This window comes from Giraffa tippelskirchi, chromosome 4 (assembly GCF_054371585.1).
Source record: "Giraffa tippelskirchi isolate mGirTip1 chromosome 4, T2T-mGirTip1v1.2.pri, whole genome shotgun sequence".
Lineage (NCBI taxonomy): Eukaryota > Metazoa > Chordata > Mammalia > Artiodactyla > Giraffidae > Giraffa > Giraffa tippelskirchi.
In genome coordinates this window covers 122467984-122491541 of record NC_137278.1, presented here as the reverse complement: position 1 = coordinate 122491541, position 23558 = coordinate 122467984, and the positions used below count along the sequence as shown (strand labels likewise).

At 36.3% G+C, this 23558-nt stretch overlaps 1 long non-coding RNA gene across 1 annotated transcript in view; it reads right to left on the bottom strand.

The window, feature by feature from the left end:
- The window catches only part of LOC145503871 (uncharacterized), a 137618-nt gene that overhangs the window by 105019 nt on the left and 9041 nt on the right, over window positions 1-23558 (bottom strand). Inside the window, exon 2 of the long non-coding RNA XR_014051864.1 lies at window positions 16670-16771. This is a non-coding gene — a long non-coding RNA (uncharacterized LOC145503871). The remainder of the gene's footprint in view (window positions 1-16669; window positions 16772-23558) is intronic.

Genomic DNA, 23558 nt, shown 5'->3' with positions numbered 1-23558 from the left:
AGTTACACACACAAACACACAATTTAACTCCAAAATTTCAGACTTATTTTCAAAAATAATATATAAATTAAGATTTGCAATTATTGCTAAAGAGCACAATTGATGCTTGTTGTTCAGTCTCTAAGTCATGTTCAACTCTTTGCAACCTCGTGGACTGCAGCACACCAGGCGTCGCTGTCCTTCACAATTGATGCTAAAGAAAGTCAATTCTGAGGAAGTCAAAGGGAAAGGACAAAAGTATAAAAGCAAGGAAAGAGAATGGAAGCTAAAAGCAATTTCAATATAAATATATGCAAAGTATAGTCAGAAAATAAACAAAAATCCTCAGATGAAACAGAAAAACATTGAAAGAAAAATTTTTCTGTATGAAAAGAGTCTACACAGAGTACCTATAATTTCTAAAAACAGAAACAAGACTCATATACTCTGATAACTTTCTCTTGTAATTTTAAAGGTATCAAAAAATATTCTGCTTTAACCAAAAAAGGATTCTCCAATTGAACTGGCTTTTAATCTAGAAGTTGCATCTCAGCATCCCATTGCCTTGTTCTCATGACTGACAGCACAGCCATGGTTTGCTTTTTTTATTTTACAGAGAGGAGAACAGAGGGCATACTTAAATGGCAGATTTAAACAGTCAGTTAGAAGCAGAGCCAAGATTACAGTCCTATCCGAATGAATGCTCGTTCATAAGATTTTCCACAATACGCAATCCTTTCTTACTTGTTTACTACAAATCTGTTGAACAAACAATTTTGGACATAAAATATACTTCTACCCAGCTGCTTTTTCCAAAATGAAAATAGAAATGAAGAAGTAGAATGGAATTCAATAGGCAGCTGATGGACATGAGCTTGAACAAACTCCTGGAAACAGTGATAGACAGAGAAGCCTGGCATCCTACAATCCATGGGGTTGCAAAGAGTTGGACATGACTTAGCAACTGAACAAAAACCAAACAAAGAACAAAAAGACTAATGTTTCCCACTCGTATTATTTTTATTCAGTTATAATTTTCCATACATTAAACAAATTTAATGTGGTTTTACAGTATTTATTACAATTGCCTACTATTACAATATGTCTATTTAGAGTAGGCATACTGTAAATACTGAGAAATTTGTAAATAACCTAATTTATTATAACATTTGAATCATAAGGATCATTCATTGAAAAACTGTATTGGCTAGTGGACTTACTTCCAACTAATAAAGTCAAAGTATGAACTATAAGATTTCTGTTATTCTCTTTGAGATAATTACTTTAAAATGAATATTATAGAAATATTATATATACAATTAAATATTGTATATTATATATACAATTGTATATTATATATACAGTTAAATATTATCTATACAATATTAAATATTGTATAGACACTGACTCTGAAAAACATGAATGATCTGAAACATTATACAGGATATGAAGTGCTCATAATAGTTTCTGGTATGTAGTCAACTTTCAATAAATCTTTAATTCTCACTTGTGACTTAGAAGATGAAATATCTTGTGACATAACTAATTCACTGTTGAAAACTGCCCTGATTTGGGAGAAATCTGGGAGGTATTGAGAAGAGTCTTTGTGGGAAACTATTCATATCTTCCAATAGAACAACTTCAACTCATTCATTGTTTTCCAGATGGAGTGAGATAATGCATGATATTATTTCTGTCTTAAATGTGCAAATAGTAACACATTGTAACTACTATTAATTTATTTATTTTTCATCTCTACTATCTAATGAAAATCATAACTCTCCCACATAGGTGAGAGTTGCCACAGAGTTTGTCTTTGTAAAACCAACAGATGTTTGAATCTTAAAAAAAAAAAAAAAAAAAAACTTTTATCTCTGGTAGAATGACTAGAAACTGTCAGCTGTTTCACACTTTCTTTTTTCATAAAAATTTCTGCTCTATTCAAAATGTACTTCCTCATTCTAAGAGAATCAGCATGCACTGATATGAACTAGCAGAAACCATAAGAAATAAGAACAATTTTATATTTTTCCTATTTGATTCCTACTTCCTTTATCCTTAGCTTATTTATTTATTTATTTATTTTTTCTTTTAGTTCATTGGTTTCTTAATTTTATAAAGGGAATTTTTACTAAACAAATAGAAAAGAACAAGTGTTACTTTAAAATTCGCAGCCAATATAATATTGTCTGGAGAAGGAAATGGCAACCCACTCCAGTACTCTTGCCTGGAGAATCCCATGGACAGAGGAGACTGGTGGGCTACAGTCCATTGGGTCGCAAGAGTTGGACATGACTGAGTGACTAACAAACACACACATAATATTGTTACTATATGAGTATGTGTGTGGTTTTAAAGTTCATCATGACACTTAAAGTTCATCATGACATCATGATACTGATAGGTCAAGGGCTTCCCTGAGAGCTCAGTTAGTAAAGAATCTGCCTACAATGTAGGAGACCCCAGTTCAATTCCTGGGTTGGGAAGATCCACTGGAGAAGGGATAGGCTACCCACTCCAGTATTCTTGGGCTTCCCTTGTGGCTCAGCTGGTAAAGAATCCACCTGCAGTGTGGGACACCTGGGTTTGATCCCTGGGTTGGGAAGATCCCCTGGAGGAGGGAAAGGCTACCCACTCCAGCATTCTGGACTGGAGAATTCTATGGACTGTATAGTCCATGGAGTTGCAAACAGTCAGACACGAAAGAGTGACTTTCACTTCACTTCATGACACCATGTTTTAATAATGATGGAAAGTCAAAAATTTGAAAATAAAACATCTTTACTCTTAAGAGGTAGAAAAAAATCTTTCCATAATAAAGTAATTTTTTAAAAAGTAGATTTTAGATGATTAGATATAGTATGATCTCATTTTATGAAATAAAAACTGACTCCTATATAAACACATACATATGTATATATGAAACTATATCTATCTATCTATCTATATATATATATATTTGACTACACATATATAATATATATAATTAACTCCTGAAATCACTTTTTGAAGAGATCTCGTCTTTCCAATTTTATTGTTTTCCTCTACTTCTTTGCATTGTTCACTTTAAAAAGGTTTCTTATCTCTCCCTGCTATATAAAGGGATTAACTCATGCAAACATGGGCATGATAAAGGACAGAAACTGTAAGGACCTAACAGAAGCAGAAGAGATTAAAAAGAGTTGGAAATAACACACCGAAGAACTATACAAAAAAGGTCTTAATGACCCAGGTAACCACGCTGGTGTGATCACTAACCTAGAGCCAGACATCCCAGAGTGTGAAGTCAAATGGACCATAGGAAGCATTATTACAAACAAAGCTAGTGGAGGTGATGGAATTCCAGCTGAGCTATTTAAAATCCTAAAAGATGATGCTGTGAAAGTGCTGCACTCAATATGCCAGCAAATCTGGAAAACTCAATAGTGGCTACAGGACTAGAAAAGGTCAGTCTTCCTTGCAACCCAAAGAAGGGCAGTGCCAAAGAATGTTCAAACTACCAGACAATTGCACTCATTTCACATGCTAGGAAGGTTATGCTCAAAATCCTTCAAGTGAGGCTTCAACAATACATGAACTGAGAACTTCCAGATGTTCAAGCTGGATTTAGAAAAGGCAGAGGTACCAGAGATCAAAATTTTAACATTAATTGGATCATAGGGAAAGCAAGAGAATTACAGAAAAAAACATATACTTCTGCTTCATTGACTATGCCAAAGCCTTTGACTATGTGGATCTCAACAAACTGGATATTTTTAAAGACATGAGAATACCAGACCACCTTATCTGCCTCCTGAGAAACTTGCATGCAGGTCAAGAAACAACAGTTAGAAATGAACATGGAACAACAGACTGTTTCCAAATCAGGAAAGGAGTACATCTAGACTGCATATTCTCACCCTGCTTATTTAACTTATATGCAGAGTACATCATGCAAAATGCTGGACTAGATGACACACAAGCTGGAATCAAGATTGCTGGAAAGCTATCAATAACCTCAGATACGCAGATGACATCACCCTTATGGCAGAAAGTGAAGAAGAACTAAAGAACCTCTCGATGAAAGTGAAAGAGGAGAGTGAAAAAGTTGGCTTAAAACTCAGCATTCAGAAAGCTAATATCATGGCATCCAGTCCCATCACTTCATAGCAAATAGATGGGGAAACAATGGAAACAGTGACAGACTTTATTTTGGGGGGCTCCAAAACCACCATTGATGGTGACTGCAGCCATGAAATTAAAAGATGCTTACTCCTTGGAAGAAAAGCTATGACTAACCTAGACAACATATTAAAAAGCAGAGACGTTACTTTGACAACAAAGGTCCATCTAGTCAAAGCTATGGTTTTTCCAGTAGTCATGTATGGATGTGAGAATTGGACCATAAAGAAAGCTGATCGCCAAAGAATTGATGCTTTTGAACTGTGGTGTTGGAGAAGACTCTTGAGAGTCCCTTGGGCTGCAAGGAGTTCCAAGCAGATCATCCTAAAGGAAATTAGTCCTGAATATTCATTGGAGGGACTGATGCTGAAGCTGAGACTCCAATACTTTGTCCACCTGATGCAAAGAAATGACTCATTTGAAAAGACCTTGATGCTGGGAAAGATTGAAGGTGGGAGGAGAAGGGGACGACAGAGGATGAGATGGTTGGATGGTATCACCAACTTGATGGACATGAGTTTGAGTAAGCTCTGAGAGATGGTAATGGATAGGGAAGCCTGACATGCTGCAGTCCATGGGATTGTGAAGAGTTGGACATGAGTGAGTTACTGAACTGAACTGATGGTTTTTCCAGTAGTCATGTACAGATGTGAGATAAGGACCATAAAGAAGGCTGAGCACTGAAGGATTGAGGCTTTTCAATTGTGGTGCTACAGAAGCCTCTTGAGAGTCCCTTGGACTGCAAGGATATCAAACCAGTGAATCCTAAAGGAAATCAAGTCTGAATATTCATTGGAAGGACTGATGCTGGTGCTGAAGCTCTAATACTTTGGCCACCTCGTGAGAAGAACTAGCTTCTTGGAAAAGACACTGATGTGGGGAAAGATGAGAGCAGGAGGAGAAAGGGGTGGCAGAGGTTGAGATGGTTAGATATCATCACCAACTCAATGGCCATGAATCTGAGCAAACTCCAAATGAGAGTGAAGGACAGGGAAGCCTGGCATGCTGCAGTCCATGGGGTTGCAGAGAGTCAGACATAACTTAGTGACTGAACAACAACAACAATAACAACAAAAAATCACGTTTTACTCTTAAACACTACTACATTCACCTCAAATTCCTCTTAAATCTTTGGTTCCTTATTATTATTTTTTTCTTTGCAGTGGTCTGAACTTCAGTGTTTGCCAAAGATCTGCTTTTAAATCTTCTCATGTCATACACAGTCACTTCCTTGGTGATTGTATTGACTCTTTATCTTTCAGTTCAGTTCAATTCAGTTTACACAGTATCTAAATGCTTATGACCCCCAGAATTGTTGCTTCATTCTGAATCTCTTCTTCCCTGGCTCAAAACTCTTATTCAACTGCTTAATTACATTTCCACTTGAACAAAGCAGAAGTATCTCAAAGTTCATGTGTCTAAAATTGAACTTCTGATTCTTAAATCAACTCAAACTTGCTCTAACAGCCTTCTCTCAAACTTGCTCTAACTGACTTCCCAGTTCTTTAGACTCAAAATTTTGGGGAATTCTTGAATCCCCTATTAGTTTCTTACCTACATCTAAACCATTAGCAAATCCTGCTTTACCTTCAAATTATACTCAAAATTCAACTACTGGGATTCTTAGGACCACACTAGTCCAGACTCATTTCTGGGCTGAATTACTGAAAATATTTGTTGTCTTTCTGATTCACCCTTTGCCCTCTTTAGTCTTTTTTTCAAGACAACCATCATGATCCTTTAAAACTAGACTGAAATTATTTTACTCTTTCTCAAAGTCTTCCAAAATATCTTTCATATACCTAAACTAAAAGTCAAAGTATACTTTGACATATATCCCTGACCCTCCTCCACTTCACCCCACTGCCAATGGCTAATAAAATCACTTCTTCTTTTATCCTTACCATCCACTCCATCCACAGAGGTCTTCTTGCTGTCCTCAATAATTCAAGTCACATGCTCAGCTCAAATATTTTGTTCCTGCTATTTCATTTGTCTTAAATGTTCTTTTCTGGAAATTTGTATGGTTTGACATATCAATTCCTCTGTCAAATTTTCCCAGCAACACAATCTAAAATTTCAATATGGACTCCTCTAACAATTCCTATTCTCCATCCTAATGTTATTTTTCTTTTTATTGCTGGAGTCCAGCTCCAGCAGCCAGGGAATCAGCCTGAAGGGATGAGCGGTGTCGGCAGAGAATGATGCAGCCTCTGACTCAAAGTGCAGGACTGCATGTTTATTTTAAGCATCAGGTTTTCTTTAATACTTTGACAGAAGCATTAGGTCAGAGGTTTGACATCTTCAGTTTCCCCTTACCCATATTTACTGTCTCCATAAATCATTGTTGTCCTTGAGAGTTCCCTTTTAAGTGTCCTTGTGATTACATTGTAACTCATGTTTGTCTCTGGGCTGCATACCACATACCTCAGTTTATTTCTTATCTTTCTAAATCCTGCTAACCCCTAGTATCCTAAGCTCATTATCTCCTAAAAAGGCTTCTAGCTATTAGTATCTCTTAAATTCCTAGTCTCTATAAGTTATAGTAAAATATGCCAACACTACAACATTCCTTAAACTTTTAGCTTCTAACTATTCTTAATTATTCCTAAACCCTAAACTCAGCAAACTTCTTTTGCCATAAACATTTCCCTCACAAGCAGGTCTCAGATAACAATGTTTCCCATGGCCTCAAGCTGTAGCCTATGTGCTCATCCTGGAACATTCTTTGTAAAGATCCTTGAACAAATGTCAATAGTTAACTTAATGGATTATTTCCTGAGCATAACTGCAGAAGGCTTTGTGCTTTCTCATGCTCCTCACAAGAACAATAAGCACCTTAACATTCTTTCCAGCCAACTCAACCGAAGGAAGGAAAGGACAAGTCAGAATCACAAGACCTAACTCCTTCATCCCAGGACCGTGCCTGCAGGATGAGGAGAGGGGGTTGGGGCCGTGCCTCCATTTTATCAGTAATGCCTAATGTGGCTCCTGACATTTAACCACTTACTATTTTTTTTCACTTTCCTTTTTATGGTTTCCCAATCAAAATATATTTCATAAAGGCAGTTTTTGTTGTTGTGTTTACCTCTATATTCTTAGGGCTTATAACAGTTACTAGCACGTGATTCTTTACCATCTGAGCCACCAGGGAAGCCCCTAGCTCATGACAGGTATTTGATAAATACTAAAAATCATTTTATAAGAATAAGATCATGAAAGAAATTTATTTTCCTTTCTTGTTTCAAAAATAGTATGTTGCAAAACTTCTTTGTGGTAAATCTGGAAGCTCTAACATTTTTCTCACTGGTTGATAATTTCAAAATTTAGGGTCTAAATACTTATTACTCTTGTCAGATCATGTTCTCATAAATCCAAAAATGGAAAGCATTGTTAATTGCTTCCATAGATGAAACCAATGTTATAATTCAGGACAACTTGGCACATGTAGTGATTTATTTATACCAAGCTAGGGAAGTTTTGTGCCGGCTTTCATGTCAGGCCCGTCTATAAGTAGAGACTCCATCACAAGAGCAAGGCAGCAGGAAGGCTATATATGAAGGAACCCCAAAAAGAGCCACAGGACAGAAAAGACAGGTGTGCAGTATTCAGAATTCTTGGTAGATAAGATAAACATTAGAAGGAAGAAACTGATGGCCACAGACAACAGGGCCTTGCTTTGAATTGGAATTTAGGTGAAGGGCTTCTATACACAGGTAGAGGCTCTGAAAAAGCTACTCCCATCCCCAACTAAAACTGGGGCATGGTGGACGCTGGCAACTTACTGAAATCAAGATGTATAGCTGTGACCAGGGCAGAAACCTGAATCTGAGTGGTGCTCACAGCAATGGGGAAATAGGAGACTCGAGCTCTAAAATAAGGCATTAGAGGGTATTATCAGCAAAAGAGGACAAGCTTTAGTTAATGTAGAAACCTAGCAGTCCGTACAGGGATTAAATACCCTCACTCAATGACTGGGGATCCAATGTAGGAATGCAGTGGTCCCTGGTCCCTCAGGGACACAGTGCCTTGGGCTGTTGAGATTTTGAGATAGAGGCTGCATTGGTACATCCACTCTGCCTCATGTCTGCACTAGTTTGCACCCTCACAGATTATAGATGACATGAAAGAAGTTAGGGAAGTATTTTGTATACATATACATATATATATATATACGTATATATATATATATGTTACGAACACTTATTTCACTGTATCTTCATTCATTCAACAAATAATTATTTGATTGCTTCTTATATGTTCCTCTGAGCCAGGCACTAGAAAGACAGCAGTAAATAAGATAGACTTAGTTCTTGCCCTCATTAAATTTTGTTTTAGTTGCAACATTTGTCTGTAACAGGTTTCCCTATATGGAATAAAATTTTAAAATATTCCTTGTAGTTTGATGCTTGTTCTATTTGAAACAGTTTTGTATTTCAACCTGACATGAAATGTCTTTAGAGGGATTACACAACAGACTGCTTAATGGTCAAAGGGCTCTTTACTTCTGTTAATAAATAGTCTCTGGTCATTTCCAACTCTAAATGGTCACAGACTCATATGTGGAAGGGACATTAAATATATTCTAGATGAATCTCCTAATAATCAAAACTATGGCTTTTCCAGTAGTCATGTAGGGATGTGAGAGTTGGACCATAAAGAAGTCTGAGTGCTAAAGAATTAATGCTTTCAAACTGTGGCATTGGAGAAGACTCTTGAGAGTCCTTTGGGCTGCGAGGAAATCAGACAAGTCAATCCTAAAGGAAATCAGTCCTGAATACTCATGGGAAAGATTGATGCTAAAGCTGAAGCTCCAATACTTTGGCCACCTGATGAGAAGAGCCAACTCATTGGAAAAGACCCTGATGCTGGGAAAGACTGAAGGCAGGAAGAGAAGAGGACAACAGAGGACAAGATGGCTGGATGGCATCACTGACTCAATGGACATGAGTTTGAGTAAGCCCTGGGAGATGGTGAAGGACAGGGAGGCCTGGCGTGCTGTAGTCCATGAGGTTGCAAAGAGTTGATCATGACTGAGCAACTGAACTGAACTGAGATGAACCTCCTCATTTTATATGTTTAAGGCCCAGAAAAGATATAATACATGCCAAAATTTATGTAAAAGATAGTCAGCTCAGCTAGGATTAGAATGGAAATCTCCTGACATTATAGATGAATGCATTTTCCTCCATGATGATGCCTAATAGACTTTATACTAAAAGTCACATCTTAGAGTAGATTCTGTGTTTGTCAATTACATTAGTACACACCCTGCCATTCCCTTTAAATTAGAGCCTTCCTGTTATTCCTCTGGGGGAAAAATTGCCTTTTATTTATCTAGCTGTATATCTATGTAACACATAAAAGAGATTGCTGAGAAAAATGAGATCACTGAAAGCTATTATAAATAAAGAAAAAAGTTACACTATACATTTTAACCTGAGACATCAAAGTTTGTAGTTCGTCTTTATATATTAAAAAAAAGTTGGCACTGTTAAACAGATTTTTTTTTTTTTAATCAAAAGACTGTGGATGGAAAAGTTATTTGAGTAAAAGATCAATTGTGTTCACAGGTGCATCCCTCATCATCTTTCCTCTTTGTTTTCACTAGTTAGAAATATTTCTATGTGACAACAGAGGAATCTGAGGAAAATCAGTGTAGGGAAAGGGGAGGGGAGAGGCAGGCATCTCTTTGCTTAACTGGTCATTGGTATAGTTCTTTGTTATTCTTGGTGCTACTGCTGGTAACCAACCAGTGATTGGCCATGGGTAGCTCTATACAGCAGATGAATCATGACTGGCTACAGTAAGCACTCCTGGTGGAGTAGGATCCATTCCATTCCTACTACTCCATCCAGTCCTACTCCACTGAGGTGACCCTCAGTCTTTATCACTACTTCATCTGCCTGCCTTTGTCTTCTGTTCCCTCGTATTCCCACACTGGAGAAATAAGTTCACGCTGCAGCTCAACGGCACTATGGAAGGTAAAGGAGGCACCAAAATGATAATATACACATATTACTGCCTCACATCTTGTTTGGGAGTTATGTTTCTGGGTGGTCCTTTCTCAATACTTCACCATTAGTCACTCTGAGCAGGGAGCTCCTTGGTACTGCAGAACTCTCCCTGTAACTACCTGAGCAGAGGTGTCTTCAAGGCTCATTCGTTCCTAACCGCAATTAAGTTTTAGCACTGAAGTTCCGAGGCCTCCAAACCAATAGAGGTCTCTGCAGATTTCACTGGACAGAACCATTTCAAGGATATTCGATTATTCAAGTATTTATGCTAAGAACTCTTGGCCAGGAGAACTTCTCTGAAAACCTCTGTTGGGACTTTGACTGGGGTGCTCTATAATCATACCCGGTGTCTGAGTACTTGAGTTTCGATCTGAATATGCCTATTACATCATGTGTGTGTGTTAGTCTCTCAGTCATGTCCGACTCTTTGCAACCCCATGGACTGCAGCCCACCAGGCTCCTCTGTCCATGGGATTCTCCAGACCAGAATACTGGAGTGGGTTGCCATTTCTTCTCCAGGGGATCTTCCCAACCAAACCCAGGTCTCCCGCATTGCAGGCAGATTCCTTACCATTTGAACCACCAGGGAAGCCCTTATTACATCATAGCTAGCTTCTTTCTCTATTTTTTTCATTTCATTATTCTCAATCAACATTCAAAATGCAACATGCAGACACAGTTCTAAGCATGTGGATACCTATGGTATAAAAATATACATTTTATACATTTTTTCTCTTATCTGTTTTCTGTTGAACTCATTTTTTGTATGTTAATCCTTTCTTGGGAAGATTTCATATTTCTCTGGTAAAATATTGTTTGTTAAATGTTAGCTTTTTCCATTTTAAAACTCCAGCCCCATATCTGATCCATAGCCTTACAGCTCTCCTTTCTTTCTGTAGGTAACAGCTTAAATTCTTGGGAGCAGTAAAGAGTGAGGGGCAAAGAGACAAGTGTCTCTTTTTCCAACTTGTATTTGTTTATTGTCACTTTTTTGACAAGTATTGCTTGGCAGTTAGTGCCTTTTGTATGATAGCTATCCAAATTCTGCCTTTTAGGCTATGTTATAAGATTTTCACATGACATCCTGAGGTCTCTGACCACAGAACCCAGTAATTTGGGAAAATATAATTCTAATACTAGCACTTTCATTGCTTCAGCTCCCAGCACCAGCTACATTATGGGGCATCTGCTCATGGGAAATATCCACCTAGCTGCCTCACCCATCAGTATGATTGCAGATGGGTCCAATGCTGTCTCTCCTTCCCTTTTGCCAAGTCATTTTCCCATCTTTAGGTAGGGGCATTGTCATTACAGCCTGAGTAGACATAAGAATGGGATACTGACAACCCCTTCTTGAAGACACCCTCAATTTCTACATTTTATCATATTTGGCTTTGCGGAAGGGATGAGGAAAAGACATCCCTATCTGTTGCCTAGTTATCTTTATAGATTTTTATGGGATGATTTTGCATTGTGGTTTTGAGTATAGCGCCAGTTTTGTTGCCTCTGAATAAATCCTAAAGAGAACTGTCTGCCTCTAGTTACAGACTTTTTAAAAATGTACTTTAACAAAAATAATATAGGGAGATTTAATATTTCTTATTTTCAACCACAAGATCAAGTTGCCAGTTCTAGAATAGTGGTAAATGCCAATCAACCTTCTATACCAACCAAATAATACATGCACAAATATTAGATAACACTAGATATGAAGAAAAAAATCAAGGCTTTGTGACAGAGCAATTAGGTTCAGAGATTATCAGTGTTCTCATTGAGAAGACATTTAGCTGAGACCCAAATGACCAGAAAGGTCAGTGGTAAAGAGAACTAGAGGGAAGAGGGCAAAGATGATTGTAGGCAGAAGAAATAATTAGTGAGCAAGTGAAAACTTGAAAGTGAATCTAGTATTCATGAATCTAGTATATATGGGTAGCAGAGGATGAGGTGGTCAGATAGCATCAATGACTCAATGGACATGAATTTGAGCAAACTCCAGGAGATAGTGGAGGACAGAGGAGCCTGGCGTGCTACAGTCCATGGGGTCATAAAGAGTTGAGCACAACTTAGCAACTGAACAGCAACACATATACGAAGAAGGAGGAAAGTCAGTGTGGCAGTAGCAAGGTTCCAAAGTAGATTGAAATCACAGTGGTTGAAAGGTGGACAGAGACAGATGACAGTATCTTAAAACAGAATGTAGAGTCCACTTAATTGAAGTGGGATATATTTCAAAGTATGTTTAAGAGAGTTTGCTGATCTATTAGAGGCAGACAAAAGCAGCAAGAGTAAAGGGAAATTATTTTTTTAAATGCTTGTTTGTTTTTTACTTCGACAGCTGTAAAGATGATCATACCACTTACTGAAATGACAAAGACTAAGGGAGGAACAGATTGGTTTTACTGCTTGTATTAGTTCACTAGGGCTTTCTTAACGAAGATTGGATGGCTTAAACAACAGAAATTCATTTCTCACAGTTTTTTCAGAGGCTTCAAATCTGAGGCTTAGGTGTCAGCAGGGTTAGTTTCCTCTGAGACCTTCCCCCTTGGCTTGTAGATGATTGTCTTTTCCCTATGTTTTCACATAGTCTTCCTACTATACCTATGTCCAAATTTCTTTTTCATATAAGAACTTCAGTCGTACTGGATTAGAGCCAACCTTAATGGTAATTTTAACTTAATCATCTCTTTAAAGACTCTACCTCCTAATATCATTCCATTGTGAGGGAACTAGAGGTTAGAATTTCAATACATGAATTTTTAGGGGATACAGTTTGGCCCATAACATTGTTGCTGTTAATTTGCATATATTTTGGTGGAAAGAAATGGAGGAAATCAAGAGCTGTGTCTTGAAATTTACTTTAGGAAATTTGAAAAGAGATAAAGATTAAGATGACTTCTTAAAAGGACACTGCAGACATCATATAAGGACTGTCGGCATTCCTCTATTCCCCAAGTATCACCAGACAATGTAACTTTGTCTTCATGGAAAACGACAGCTTGTGCCAGCAGTCTAAGCTAGTCTACATGTCAGTGTTTTCTTACATTTTGGCTCATACTTCTTTCTCTCTTGAGAACTTTGACACCTGATTCACAACTCCCCTCTCTACTTTAAATACTGCCATCATTATGAGTGTGATTTCAACACTGAAGGGGACAAACCTACTAACATCATAGTCTCACTACTCCTAAGTAATTTGAACTCTTATAATGTCAAGCTCTATTTCACTTTACCTTTTCTCTCTAATGACTACAACTTGCATTCATTCAACAAATGGTTATTGTGTGCATGCAATATATCATCCTCCTGGAAAATGATGGGAGTGTACAAAGATGAATAATAACTGCTTTCTGCCCTCCAGGAGTTTCTATCTTGAAGCAGAAAGAGACAAGTTAAAAAAAAAATACTTTACAATAAGTTTATTATTTTTATTTATTTACTTACTGAAGGAATATTATTAAACAATAATAGCGAATACTGTTGAGTGTTACCATTGCTCTATATGTTCGATATATGTTAACTCTTTTTAATCCTCACAAACACACTATGAGGTAGGACTTATCACCATCCCTGTTTTATGGTTGAAAAAAACTGAGCTATTAAGAGGTCAAATAAGTTGTCCAAAGTTCTCCAAGTTTGCAAACAGCTTACATGTGTTACAACTGGAACTTGAACTTATGCAGTGTGGCTCCAGAGTCATTCAATCACTACACAATACTGCCTTTTCTGCAAGTACAATCATGTAACAAATCTAAATTATTATCCTTGAAATGATACCTATATGTCAGATGCTGCCTAGCATATAATAAGGGCAACTGTGCCTCCTGGTCAGGCCAGCCTAGGGTCCACAGCAACCCCTCTTCCTGCCAATAGCCTGACAATTTAGCAGTCATCCATGCCCTGCCAAATAAATACACCAGAGAGAAAAAAAAGAGCTTTTGGCATCATGAGGTTAGGATTTTGGTAAAGATGTCACATAACAAACAATAAAAATGGCTAGAGCTGTAGTGAATTCACCACATTCTCAAGAGCTCTGCTTTGTTATCATGGGCAAGCCAGGACTTGCCCCAAGAGTGTGAGTGGACCTGAGTTAAGGGTAAAGAGCTCAGGATCACTAGGTGAAAATCCAGAAGAGGGATGGAGCTGACCATTCCTGATAACAAGTGCAAACTCAAATAGTTCCTTCATTTGCCTCTAAATTAAAATGGATCCCATTTCTCTGCAAGAAATATTCCTTATCCTGCTCTGCATTTCTTGTATTCAGCAGGAGCATTTGAAGTTAAAATTAATTTTGGAAACTAAAAAAAAAAAAAAAAATGGACACAGGCCAAGGGCAGTCAGAAAGTGAATGAAAATCTTTTTTGAAAATTTTGTTGGTGACTGAGAATCTGGACAGGAAATATGCCTGGCAGCAAATCTTTTATAACAAGGAATCAAATGTGCGTGGCAACATTCTTTGTCTTATGATGGATTATTTATGTCTTTGCTATTAATGCTTTCAGAAAATGTATTTATTGAGAGATAATCACCTTTGTATCTCTATACTAGGCACGATGGGAATACGAATGAATCTGAGATCTGGGGTATGCACTTGGGGTGGAAGAGCTGTGGAGGAGGAGGCATGTGACTCATGCCTTGAAAGAGGAGAGATATTTGGCTAAATGACAAAGTACACACTTTAAGAGAGGAAACAGCATGAACTAAGGCACTGAAAAAAGAATAAGTCAATACTAAGTACTTGGAAAAGCCTGGTCTGATTCATTTAGAGCCAGTACAGAGGAGGTTTTGAGGAGTGTTGGAATATTGTGATGTTTGTAGCATGGTGGAAGATTAAGAACAGTGCTTCTGAATCACATAATCTCGAATTTGACTCAGCTTTGCAACACAGAAGCAATAAGTCTCAAGCCAAGTTTAGGTTACTTCTCACAGGCTGAGTTTCTTAATATATATTGTTTTTAACCTCTGTGAATTAAATGAGATAATGTGGCACATTTTTAATACAATACCTAGGGGAAAATATTAACTTTTTTTTTTTTTCACCATCATCCTTACTATCCTGAAAGTAGCATGGCTAGTACCTGAAGGCCTTGAGAAATGTTTGAGGTTGGATTTGATATTGTGAACAGTGCTAAATTCCTTAGCAGAATAAAGTGATAAATTCTGAGTACAGTGATAAAATTTCATCTTGATAGCACACTGAAGCTAAGTTAAAAGAAAAAAAAAAAAGTCAGAATATATTACTGTGATCTCTTGCCAGGGAGAGGAATCATTATAAAAACAGACTCCATAAATAGAAGTGGGAAAAATCAATCTCTTGGTTTTTCAGAAATACACTATTTAAAATTTCCACTTAAAACTGCTCCCCCTTTTCTTTTTCTGTTTTGGGGCTATTTTATTAAATATACACATCTTCAAAGGCACAGAGTAGAGGCTTGGAAAGGAGGTAGAAGGCAAATTAGATTTTTCTACTTGCCTGAAGAAGTATAACACTTTTGACCAACTGAAGACTTCTTTGTGGTTCTTTTTATTTCTGAATATTCCCTTTTTTGAATGTAATTTATGGATTACTCTCACATGCTTTGGAGGAAGGGACAGTGAAGGAAATGACCACACAATGGACAATTATGCAATTTTAGAGCATAACATTCTGGTACATATTAAGTTTTTCAAAATTTAATTAGTATCTTAATAGATCAAATTGCATATTATTCCAATTATGCAAAGCTGTGTTGAAAATAAATGATGCATGTATCTCATTCTTTTTATAAGAACACTGCTAATTACTGTATAATGGTTTAATGATTTGCAACTGGGTTAACCACACATGGCATATTGTAATATACCAGTTTTATATAAACCTAGGCAGTAAACAATCAAATCTGTTCTTCAAATGCATACATTTAATACAGATTATAATTATAATACTATTATCTTCACATTTAGTTAAAAAAATCCTATTACTAACAGAATAACTAAATTTTCCTTTAGCCAATTCAAATTTTCTTTGTATATTTCAGAATTTTCTTTTTTTTTTTGCCTTAAATGTTGACTCCCTATCTGTAAAATTTGAGGGAAAAAATCATGTCATGAAATGATTTGAGAATACAAACTTATGTGCTTCTGATGATAGTTGTGAAAAAAGTCAAGCCTCTAGCCTAACTTAAATGAATTTATTTATCTTTTCATCGCTATCATGGCATATCAATCAGGTGAGATAACATCTTAATTACTAGTTCATTTATTTGTACAAAATTTATATTCAAATCCATGCTGTTGGAGTCAGAGTCATTGACAGACTTATGGAAGACTTCCTTAAATACTCCTTGCAATCTTATTGGGTCACACTTTGTGTCCACATTCCTGTTTCATCGTTCAAAAATTTAACTGCATTTTGATTTGCACAGATGTAACAAAAATAAGTAACTAAGATATTGGTTGAAAAACAAAACATTTCTGCTTCTTCAAAAATTTTTAAAAGATTAGAAGATATAAAGACCTGTAATGATTTTTCTTACCTTTCTCTGCAGAGTGACATTAGGCATTTACTCTCCTAGATGACATCAGTATAGAATGTGAGCATCTCTTTGAAATCAGGCATTTCAGTGGTTTGTCAGAATCTAGGAAGGGTGAAAAAAAGAGCTGTCTGGGTAGAATGAATGTACTGAAGAATTATGGGAAATGTAGTAGGAAACAGTAACTCAATACCAGAGATAAAAGAAAATAGGAAGGGGCAGTAACATGTCAAATGTAGAGATCCTAGTATCTAAATTGACGTGGCTGTGCCATTGTGCCCATTCAGCAGAGCCAAATATAGGAAAGAGAGCAGAAGATTATAAAATTATTTTATATAAGCTATTGGCACTATGCTCCTGAATTCAACACCTTGGGAGCTGGATTTGAATATGCTTGCATGTTAGCCTGGACTGTTGAGACAGCCTGGTATGAAATTAAACTTAATAAAATACTGAGTATTGTCAGTCCTGCAAAGAACACTTAGAGGACATTAAAACTCTGGTGATCTGTGTTTCAAATTCACAGAGTGTATTTGGTTTGGCTCACACTACGTCTTTTTTTAATAAAGCCAACATGTTAATACTGTGATATATGATATAATAATAAAGATAAATACTTAATTTCTGGCTTTCTTATAAATTGGCATATCTAGCAATACTGAACCCAGATTTCCTTATTGCCACACTAGGCTGGAAATGAGAGAGACATATTCTTGAGCCAGGGAATACATTGCCATAGTATACATTAGTCCCTCTTTTGTCCCTGATACTGGGACCAACTACTCATTGGGGTTTACAGTTTATAGTTTATTTTGTAGTTTATAGTTTATCTTGTAGTTTATAGTTTATCTTGTAGTTTATAGTTTATCTTGTAGTTTATAGTTTACTTTGTAGCATTTTTTAATACTAGAAAAGATTTCTTTCCTTTTTTAAAAAATTTGATACATTTTTGTCACCTTCTTGGGAACCCAATAAGAATTCAAATTTGTGACAGCTGCTGTTTTTGGCTTCCCACTATTCACATTCTATGATTAAACTACTCAACCTGACGTATGTTTACTGTTGCCTGTCCTGGTGCTACACACTGGAGTAGTGGTGATGGCACCAGTGAAGGCAATACAAGGGTAAAAAAGGTATAGTTCCTGCTCTCAAGGATCCCAGAGTCTATAAAGATAGATTTCATAGAATTTTAAATCAGTGAAGTGATAAGTGTTCTAAAGGCACATGTTCATAACATATTGTTGTTACAGAAATACACGGGAGATCAATGTCAAATCACACTCAGGCTGGGACATTCAGGACACTTTGACAGAGAAGATGACACCTGGACTATATACTCTGAATAACTTTATGAAGCCTTGTAGGTAAGCATTTAATGTCTGTAAAAATAATAATAATATTCACAATTTTTTGATACTTCCTTTTTTGGAAACTACTCCTTTCCTTTTTATAGAAGCAACCAGACACTCTGGAATCTCCCCATCTTCTTTCCCTCCACTTGAGCATAACATCTCTAGAAGTTTAGCACCACTTCCACCTTCCTTCCATTTCCTAAGAACTCACAGAACTTAAAGCGGCTCTATGCCTCTCAATTAATTCTTATTTAGCGATTGTATGGATAAAATGATCTTGTGTTGGGTAGTCTAGAAAAATTTGCATGAGGATATGTTTTCTGAGTGTTGATCAACTGCCTTGAATTATTTTGGGTGTATTTTGTGTGCGTGTGTGTCTAGAGGGTACAAAAACAGACATGACGGAACACTTTCTGAACTCCTAGGGGAATCTGAGATTTAAATATACTGACATTGACAAATTATTTCCTAACACCCAGAGTTATTATTAAATAAGATATTTTTCTATAGAATCAAACTGCATGCTTTTTCTTATATTCTACTTTCTGAGTTAATTCAAGAATGATTATTTATCTTTAGTAGTTTATAATGTACAACACAGAATTAATGAATCTTGGGTTATTTTGGTTTTAAATGATCTGTTTATAAATCCTGGAAGAGATGGTATTTATAAAAGCAATTCAATGTTAGAATTGTAGCTAATGTTAGAATGTGTAGCAGGACTGATCAAAGTATGATGCATAGCCTTGGAAACAGATTTGTTAGCCTTTGTTATGAAAGACATACTATCTGTTTGCCCAATTGTAGATTTATTTATCTTAATAAATAATTATCAAATTCACAATTTGAAAAAGAAAAGTTAGTATTTATATCGATATATATTCTTAAATAATCAAATAGGATTAAAAAATATATTTTTCAAGTCTCCAAAGACATATGATGCAATATATATATCAAATATCTATGTAATATTATATATATGTGTGTATATACATATATACACATTCTTCTGTTTTGCTGTCTTTTAGGAAAAACACCTTAAATGAACGGTCTAAACATTCTTTTAAAAGTGAATAACAAACATAATAGTTTCCTAAAATATTCCTAAATTTAGATATTTTAATAATTTCTATCCACCCATTACATATAAGGAAAGGTATCAAATTTACTTCAAATTCAAGAATCTAGATACTTAACCTCTAAACAGTATTTATTTAAACATCTGGACTTTTTAAGTCATTCACTCGTATTCCTTTCTTCCCAATAATTCAACTTAATTCAATGGCATTAATTAATGAAAATTGATGTACTTCCCTGATAGTTCAGTTGGTAAAGAATCCACCTGCAATGCAGGAGACGCTGGTTCAATTCCTGGGTTGGGAAGATCCACTGCAGAAGGGATAGGCTACCCACTCCAGTTTTCATGGGGTTCCCTGTGGCTCAGCTGGTAAAGAATAAGCCTGCAATGAGGGAAACCTGGGTTCGATCCCTGGGTTGGGAAGATCCCTTGGAGAAGGGAAAGGCTACCCACTCCAGTATTCTGGCCTGGAGAATTCCATGGACTTTATAGTCCATGGGTTCAAAGAGTCAGACACCACTGAGTGACTTGCACTTTTCACTTTCACTTGTGAGGCACAAGTACTACTAACGTACTTGGTCCTGAATCATAATTTGAAAGCTGTCAATCAAAGTATTGGAAGAAGCAGCCCTGGCTCTACCATTTTGAAATGGGGCCAAAACTTAATGGAGGAAGGTTGAATGGAGAGCACTTTCCACACAGTTTTGGCTACTTTGTAAAATATAATATACAATTGGTGCCAATGATTTTAGAATTCAGAGAATAAAAGGAAATTTCACTTAGATTGCTTCCCACATTCTTCTGTTGCTCCAATTAAATTGCTTTGCATTGTTTTGTATTATTATCATGGTTCCACTCTTGATCCCACTGTGTGGTAGAAATGCACATCTTTTAAATGTCTATTGTTACAACATGAAACAGCCTTGGTTGTAAGACATTACTGGTTACTTGAATGAGCATAGCGTGGTAGCTGGGGTTACAAGCAAGAATCTATTGTACAAGATAATTATGGGCTAAAGGAAATGGATTTGTTTTGAGGGACCAATTCCAGAATGCTTAGATGGGCTTCTCTGGGCTTATTACATATTGCTCGTGTCATATGCTTACATAATGTCAGAACATCTAATCATATAAGTAGAGTATAAGAGTGGGGAATTTAATAGAGCAATAGTAATTATTTTGTATTTTCTGGTCATACAAAACCACACTCCAGTCAGTAGACTAGGGAGGATCTGGAACTAGTCTTTTGCAAATAAATGGGAAGAAATAAGCAGGGTTCAAGGGATACAGGAAACGCAACTGAGTTTCAAGGTAAATCTTTTTTTTTTTTTTTTTAATAAATTTATTTATTTTAGTTGGGGGCTAATTACTTTATCGGTAAATCTCTTTTACTTCAAGATAAGCAATTTACAGATTTGAGACATATTTATAGAGGATTACTATTAGCCAAGTATCTGCTAGAATGAAAAGTGAGACACAGTCCCTCCTGTTTTCAAGGATCTTACAGTTTAATGAATTATTTAGGTACTTGCACAGATGGTTGTATATAATTAAGTAAATTATTGATTGATAAAGGAACCAGGATTGTGCATATTTTGATGAGAGGCAGCTACTCCATCTTGAGGGGTTATGGAGTAGTGAGGTGAAAGGTGTTCTAGATTAGGAAACAGAATGAACAAAGAACTGAATGGAGTGTTCAGGGTACCAGAAATGTATCAGTCTTGGCCAAGCACAAGTAAAAGTCAATGAGTATCCAGAACTGAAGCTGGTAAAATAGGCAGATTCCAAGGCAGGAGGGCTTTATTTTTCTATTCTATGATATTTCTATCCTGTATATAGTGGGTTTTATTGGTAAAATTTTATTTTATTTTATTATTCCCACAGCTGTGTATAGATGATAGAAGGAGTTAAACCAGAAAGCAGTTCAAAGGCTATTGCAGTGGTTCTGAGAAACGATGAGGTCAGACCCATTAGAATGGATCTAGTTGGGTTAAAAGTAGAAGTGGTAGCACATTTGAAATTTATTCAAGAAGTAAAGGAGAAAAAAACAATTTGGCAGGCAGCCATTACAGCACAGAAGATGCTGTGTGTTCAGCATCCCCCTTTACTTTTCTTCCTAGGCTTATGGACACACTACACTTTCCAGCCTTCATCACAGTTAAAGTGGCCTTATGACTTGGTTCTGGCCAGTGGACTATAGTTAGAATTGCTGTTTGCTACTTCTGATCTCAACTTATCCAAACCTTTTGAAATCTTATTGTTATTTTTCTCATTATTTTGGATGCATAGGTTTTTGAAAAAGTATTACATGACCCCAGCACTTGACAGAGGAGACTACATCCCTGAGTGACTCTAAGAAGCAAAGCTTCATAACTGACCCTGTATTGAACATTATTGTGTTTAATTAGATGTTTGTTTCTTATAAAAATAATTTACCTTACATAACTTACATAAGTAAAAAAATGAACATACTTAGATGGAAAAGAATCATTTCAGTTTTGACATGGTAAATTTTAGGTAATTATGAAGTTATTACCAAAAAGATAAAAACTCCAAGAGTAGATAAGGTCATTCAGGAGAGTGGTTGACTGAGGAAAATAGTAAATAAAGGATGAAAGCACCTAAAGTTAGGAGTCAAAAATATAAGAAAACAAGATGCTGAAGCTGGAGAGGGCATTGAGGTCAAATCCAGAGGGACATGATTTTTACCTTTTCAGGTATTCAGATTTTACTCTTTAGGTCATGGGAAGTCTCTGATTGATTTAATCAGGGAAATGATTTGGTTAAGCTCTGCATTTCAGTTAGATTAGTCCTGTACCTCAGGAGATGACACATGTGGGCCTTAAAAATTACAGAAGAGTTGAGAGGCTACTACAGTAGCCTTTATGGTTCATGTTTTATGGTAATGGTTTATGGTTTATGTGAAGTTGTCTTGGAAACAAAGTAAATAAAGTTTCAAGGACAAAAACTACAATTAATGGTGAGAATGATCAAAGATGCCAAATTTAAAAGAAAGTTTCATTTTTATGATATTGAGTTTGGCAGTATGACAATCAACAGGGACTTTAGCCATACTGTAGTGGGGTAAGCCATTACCAGAAGTGAGGAAACAGACACTGCAAAAGTGGACAAGCTTTCTGATGAAGTAATAGGGGGAAAAAAAACCACAACAACCACTGGATCTTAGCCAGAGGCATGTCTCTAGGGTTAAGTGATTTTTATTGTATTTTTGTTAGGATGAAAAAGATGGTTCATATGCTAAAGGGAAAAAGTCAGAAGAAAAAAAAAAGATAACTTAAGGATTTTGCAAGAAAAAGAGATAACTGACATGGTAAAGTCCCAGGAGTAGGAGAGGAAGAGGAATCAACGTCCAACCTGGGGTGGGTTAACTTGAATAGGACATGAAGGAACCATTATCAGCAGAGACTGGAAGAAAGGAACTCCAGCATTAATGTCTGTATGTGTGGACAGGAGAAACGTGAGATGGTTCACACTCAATTTCCTCTACTGTCTCTTAAAGAAATGAGCAAATATATTGAACAAGGTGCTGGAAAATGAACATATGAAATGATCACTGAGGGCAACATAACACTAGAACCAAGGACAAATCTATGTGTGGTACTGAAAATTATTTATTTTCATCTAGAATTCATGGACAATAATGGGTATGAACTTTCCAAATGATTATAATGATTAATTCAAGTGTTAGATTTCAGTTTCTAAAAATCAATTATTTGCCAGTGCTTTGGATGATTTAAGTAGGATGGTATTTTATGATAATTACTGTCATTACTGAGCTACTTTTTCCACTGACCATGTGTATAAATATATTTACCTTAAAATTTAAAAGAAGACTTGAACTGTACAGTCACTTACAAGGGGCTCTCCCTTGCCTTGCCCTGGAAACACAGGAGGTAGATAGGAGTTCATTCTGTTAGTAATTCTACCTCTCAATTCTTGTTTCTCGCATATCATCCTAAAGCATGAATATAGGACAAGAAAAAAAAATCTTTCTGAAATAGAATTCAAAGGCTATCAGCTCTTTGTTTATAGAAGAATTTCATGAAATGAGATTGCCTATAAAATAAGCCTCAGGTGGTGTTGATGTCAAAATCAATACCATTATAGAATTGTCAGACACCACTTCTGAGGGACTTTTCTTAAAACACTCAGGTTAAGTTGGAAAAGTCTCAGTGCCTCTAATCAAACCAAATATGTCTCTGACATGGCACTCTATGTGACAGAATTAGATCCCTTTATCTGCCACCCATAATAAACTTGGTCTCCTGAAAATTGGGACTGTAAATTGTTCATTTACATTTCTAGCACTTTGAAGGCTGCTTGGTACTTGCAGGCAATCACTAACTGGTGCCTTAATGAAACACTGAAAATAAGTGAATTATTGAATAAATAAGTAGGTGAATATTCTCATATTCAGAGAAGATACAGATTTATTTGATTT